Raw genomic sequence first — 6,000 nt, forward strand, 5'->3', positions numbered from 1 at the left:
TCCAGTGTCTCCTCCCCCAGGTAGATCCAGTGTCTCCTCCCCCAGGTAGATCCAGTGTCTCCTCCCCAGGTAGACCCAGTGTCTCCTCCCCCAGGTAGATCCATTGTCTCCTCCCCAGGTAGATCCAGTGTCTCCTCCCCCAGGTAGATCCAGTGTCTCCTCCCCCAGGTAGATCCATTGTCTCCTCCCCCAGGTAGATCCAGTGTCTCCTCCCTCAGGTAGACCCAGTGTCTCCTCCCCCAGGTAGACCCAGTGTCTCCTCCCACAGGTAGACCCAGTGTCTCCTCCCCAGGTAGACCCAGTGTCTCCTCCCCAGGTAGACCCAGTGTCTCCTCCCCCAGGTAGACCCAGTGTCTCCTCCCCCAGGTAGATCCAGTGTCTCCTCCCCCAGGTAGACCCAGTGTCTCCTCCCCAGGTAGACCCAGTGTCTCCTCCCCAGGTAGATCCAGTGTCTCCTCCCCCAGGTAGATCCAGTGTCTCCTCCCCCAGGTAGACCCAGTGTCTCCTCCCCCAGGTAGACCCAGTGTCTCCTCCCCCAGGTAGACCCAGTGTCTCCTCCCACAGGTAGATCCAGTGTCTCCTCCCCCAGGTAGACCCAGTGTCTCCTCCCACAGGTAGATACATTGTAGCAGCAAATGACTGTTACATCCCCAACATTTCTTTGTTTGTGGATCAGCATAGTTAAATTAGGTGTTGTCTTTGTTTTAGTATGGTCAGGGCATGAGTTGGGGTGGGCCAGTCTATGTTTGTTTTTGAGTTCGGCCCAGTATGGTTCTCAATCAGAGGCAGCTGTCAATTGTTGTCCCTGATTGAGAATCATACTTAGGTAGCCTGGGTTTCACTGTTGGTTTGTGGGTGTTTGTTTCCGTGTGAGTGTTTGGGCCACACGGTACTGTTTCGTTTTGTTCACATCGTTTATTGTTTTGTTCCAGTGTTCAGTTTGTTTATTAAAAAGACATGAACCCTTACCACACTGCACCTTGGTCATCCTCTCTATCTCCAGACGACATCCATTACATAAAGGTTAAATTAAAAATTAAAAATACATTAAACCTATGGTTGAGAATCTCCCGTCTTATGTCAAAGACACTAGTCACATGATTTCATTGATAGAGGGCATAGGAAGGATACCAGAGGGCACCCTGCTGGCCACTTTTGATGTGGAGAGCTTGTACACTACCATCCCACACACTGGAGGCTTGCAGGCGCTGCAACACTTCCTACAGCAGAGAGACTTGTCCATCCAATGATCGCATCTTACAACTTACTGAATTTGAACACCACAGCTCAATCAGGTGTAAGAACATTGACTATCCAGTAGCAGCTCACTTTGTTGAAGCTAACCATCCAATCTCCTCCCTACAAATACACAGGCATTGAGCATGTTGCTCTACCAAGGAGAGGAGGTAACATCAAGATCCTACTACTACAAAGGGAGGCTTACTGGAGATCCTGTCTAAAAACATTGACCCCTAGTGGTCTGAATATTGACTTTGATCTCAGGCCCTTCTTATTTAACAATTCTCTCTTTCATAAACAAGTCTTATGAATGGATATATTCTTTCTACAGCTTATAATTGTACACCCAATATGTTCCCCCTGTTGATGATGTGTATTATGCATTATGGTTGAGCCAACAGATGACATGTAATACATTTTGTTTATGAAATAGGAAACAATTGAATATGTATGTGATATTGATTCAAACAATAATGCATGTTGATGCTAACGTTATCTACACTATTTAATGATGTTTCCATATGATAACAATAGCCTAATATAGTAAATATGGTATAAACTATTGTTCTCTTAACAGTTTCACTTAATTCATTCTAATTAACTTAATAATTATGACACACCCCTCACTATTGTCAGTGGTTTGTCTACATAACCAGGTTGAAGCATTCATGACATTACCCTGAAGAAGGCACAGTGATGCCGAAACGTTGGTGATTTACCCAATAAATTACTGGGTGTTTATACATAGACTGTGCAACTCTCTTTGTTATTTGCAAACTGATATGTGACACATATTAATGCCAAATAACATGCAAAACAGGCAACAACAACAGATGTTTTTGTTGTTGCCCCACCTGCCCTGAATGACGTGTCGCTACAGAGTACATTTTGTGTGCACTATGTTATCATGCACTGATTCAGTATCAGCAACACGTCCATTTGGTAGAAACACATTACTGGTGGAAAAATGAACATCTTTTCTTTATGCTGATTTTAGAGTATTCCCATTCAAATCTGGCACTAATTGGATGGAAACCTAGCTGATCTGTTTCACCTGTCCTTGTGCTTGTCTCCACCCCCCTCCAAGTGTTGCTTATCTTCCCCATTATCCCCTGGGTACTTATACCTGTGTTCTCTGTTTGTCTGTTGCCAGTTCGTCTTGTTTGTCAAGTCAATCGGCATTTTGTCTCAGCTCCTTCTTTTCCCCAGTCGCTCTTTTACTCGCCCTCCTGGTTTTGACCTCTGCCTGCCCCTGACCCTGACCCTGAGCCTGACTGCCATCCTGTACTCTGGATTATCGACCCTTGACCTGTCGTTTGCCTGCCCCTGTTGCTGTAATAAACATGGTTACTTCTGCGTTTGGGTCTTACCTGAAATGTGACAATGACGGGTTTATACATAGAGTGTGCGACTCTATTATTTTTGATAGTTTATTTGCAGTTAGTCAGCACCTCTACATAAGATAATTTTCTCTGGGTGTGCGCTAGCTCATGTTTTTTTATTAGACAGTTTGCAAACAATGTCACTCATGGGGACGCTACGTCACCGCAAAATCTACGGGTAGAGCTCGAAAATTCTAGCCCCTTGGGTGCTGCCGTAGAGTTACATTAGAAGTGCCCATCCAAGAAGGCTCAAGGTCATTGGCCATAGACAAAATGACATTAAATCACGTTATCACGTCTGTCACTCATGGGGACACTACATCACCACAAACTCTTTTTTTTGCATTCTTCATCAAACCATTTGTCGTTGTTGTTCATTTTCTTAGGTTTTCTGTTTGACATTTTTTAGATTTGATAGGGAAGCTGAGAGGTCAAATATACGGTTTAGATTTGATAGGGAAGCTGAGAGGTCAAATATACGGTTTAGATTTGATAGGGAAGCTGAGAGGTCAAATATACGGTTTAGATTTGATAGGGAAGCTGAGAGGTCAAATATACGTTTTAGATTTGATAGGGAAGCTGAGAGGTCAAATATACGTTTTAGATTTGATAGGGAAGCTGAGAGGTCAAATATACGGTTTAGATTTGATAGGGAAGCTGAGAGGTCAAATATACGTTTTCGATTGGATAGGGAAGCTGAGAGGTCAAATATACGGTTTAGATTTGCTAGGGAAGCTGAGAGGTCAAATATACGGTTTAGATTTGATAGGGAAGCTGAGAGGTCAAATATACGGTTTAGGTTTTCTGCTGCCAAGTTTACATCTTCACTATTAGAGTTAAACGTTTTGTCCATGAAGTTGTCTAAAGGGTATTGAATTTGTTGTTGCCTAATTGTTTTTTGGTAGGTTTCCACACTACTTTACTTCCATCTATAGCATTTGTTAATATTACTCAGTTCCTTTGGCTTTGATGCCTCATGATTGGGTATTGGTCTGTACAAGTAGACTGTGATTTTGCTGTGATCGGATAGTGGTCTCAGTGGACTGACTGTGAATGCTCTGAGAGACTCTGTGTTGAGGTCAGTGATAAAGTAGTCTACAGTACTACTGCCAAGAGATGAGCTATAGGTGTACCTGTACCTACCGTAGGAGTCCCCTCAAAGCCTACCATTGACTCTGTACATACCCAGCGTGCGACAGAGCTGCAAGAGTTGTGACCCGTTTTTTTTGGTTATGTTGTCGTAGTTGTGCCTAGGGGGGCATATGGGGGAGGGAATGCTGTCGCCTGCAGGCAGGTGTTTGACCCGGTGTGCTGAGGGTGTCAGGTTCTTGTCCAGCTCTGTCATTTAGGTCACCACAGACTAGTACATGTCCCTGGGCCTGGAAATGATTGATTTCCCCTTCCAGGATGGAGAAGATGTCTTCATTAAAGTATGGTGATTCTAGTGGGGAAATATAGGTGGCACACAGGAAGGCATTACTCTCTGTTGAGATAATTTCCTTTTGAATTTCTAGCCAAATGTAAAATGTTACTGTTCTGATTAATTTAATAGAGTGAGTTAGGTCTGCTCTATATCAAATTAGCATACACCCTGAATCCCTTCCGTGTTTCACACCTGTTAGTTTGGTGGATGGGACTATCAGCTCTCTGTAACCTAGAGGGTAACCAGTGGGTTGCCTAAATGGGCTGTGGGCATGGTTGACTTGGGGGGGTGTTGATTGGTCGGGGTGGGGATGTGGCCGTTAGTGCTGTGGTCTGGATGTAGGTGCTCTCGGCGTGGTTCCTCTATGTGTAGGTCCCTGGGGGGGGTGATATCCTTTAGGGTCCGGGGCGAAGGTGGACATGGCTGCCTTGTAGAGGTTGACCTGGTCATAGAGGCTGTTCCAGTCCAGGGTAGAGTGGTGGACCAGGTAGACATTTGGTTTTGAGGCACAGCCACGGGAAATACTTGTGTTTACCCGCTGTATGGTAGCAGGGTGGAAGTCTTTTTGTAGTAGCAGGGTGGAAATAACCACTTGTGCATTGGGGAAAGTAGAAGAAGCTTTTTCAATCCTGTCCTTGAGTGCTGTGGCCACCCTTTCCTGTGGTGTTCTCAAGTTGTTTGTGCCTGTGTGTATTATTATGTGGCTGGGTGACCCTAGTTGGTCCTCAGACAGAAGGTCTAGGGCGCGCTGGGTGTTTGGACACGAGAGTTTAGACACTGTGTGTTTGGGAAAAAGTAAATTTTGTTGTATATTTTCCCCATTTGAGTCCATAAGGAGTACAATCTTAGGCTTGTGTATGTCCTCAGTGGGTGTGTGGGGGGGTTCAGAGGATTATCAGAGTGGGTTATCAGAGTGGCTAACGGGGGGGTGCTCAGAGGAGGTGGGATGCCCTGGGCTTGGTGTTCTTAAAATGTCTGTTCTGCTGTGATGTCGAGGCTATGGTCAGGGTCTGGGGTGAACTGTTCTGCTGTGGTGGAGAGGCTTAGATCAGGGTCTGAGGTGGGCTGTTCTGCTGGCTTCTCTGCGGGGGTGGCCAGCTCTCTAATTGGTTGTTCTCTGTCACACGTCTTCATTCTCACCTTCTCCTCTAGTGTTCTGTTCTTCTCTTGCTCCTGCTCTTTCTCCTGTTGATGTTGTCTCACCACAGTCCAGAGTGCAGACATGTCTCTCTCCACCTCCAGCTCTCCGAGTCTGGTTGATGGGGTGTTGTTGAGCTGGACAATGTTTTGTGCTGACTGGAGTGTGTTCAGCTTCTGTTCCAGCTCCATCTGCCTTACCTCCAGCTGGGTGAATTTATCCTTCATTTCAATGAGGGAGTAGTACTCTGTGCTGGGAGGTTGACTTTAGCTTTGGGTTGCTAGTCTGTGGGGTTATATAATGAAGAGGTCTGGTCTGACACATTCAGGGTATCTTTCTCAAGAGAGAGCTTATCCTGCTGAGCTATCTCTTGGATTATGTGAAAGTCCAGCTATCACTGTTTGTGGTTGCCCTGTACCATTACTGTTCCAGACTTGTACAAGTTGACGTTGGCTGTGTCACGCTGGCATGAAGGGATTGGGGGACAGGCGCAGGAATGCGTAATAGTTTTTAAAATATATTTTCCCCAAATTACAGCGTGCCATGTAAAGGCACCGGGACGAAGACCAAACAAACATGTATACAACACACAGGGTAGAAACCCAAACAAAAGAATGAGGAGTATCTTGAATAAATAACACAAGCGCACAATGATTATCACACGGGACGAGACCCGTAATCATCTGCGCAATCCACAATGGCACGAAAGCCAAAACACACATCACACGACCAACGTACATAGTAACAATAATCGACAAGACAATGGTGAACTAAGGGCACACTTATACAAGTACTAATAACTGGGAATAGGGGCCAGG

The sequence above is a fragment of the Oncorhynchus keta genome, chromosome 1, assembly GCF_023373465.1.
Source record: "Oncorhynchus keta strain PuntledgeMale-10-30-2019 chromosome 1, Oket_V2, whole genome shotgun sequence".
NCBI classification, from domain to species: domain Eukaryota; kingdom Metazoa; phylum Chordata; class Actinopteri; order Salmoniformes; family Salmonidae; genus Oncorhynchus; species Oncorhynchus keta.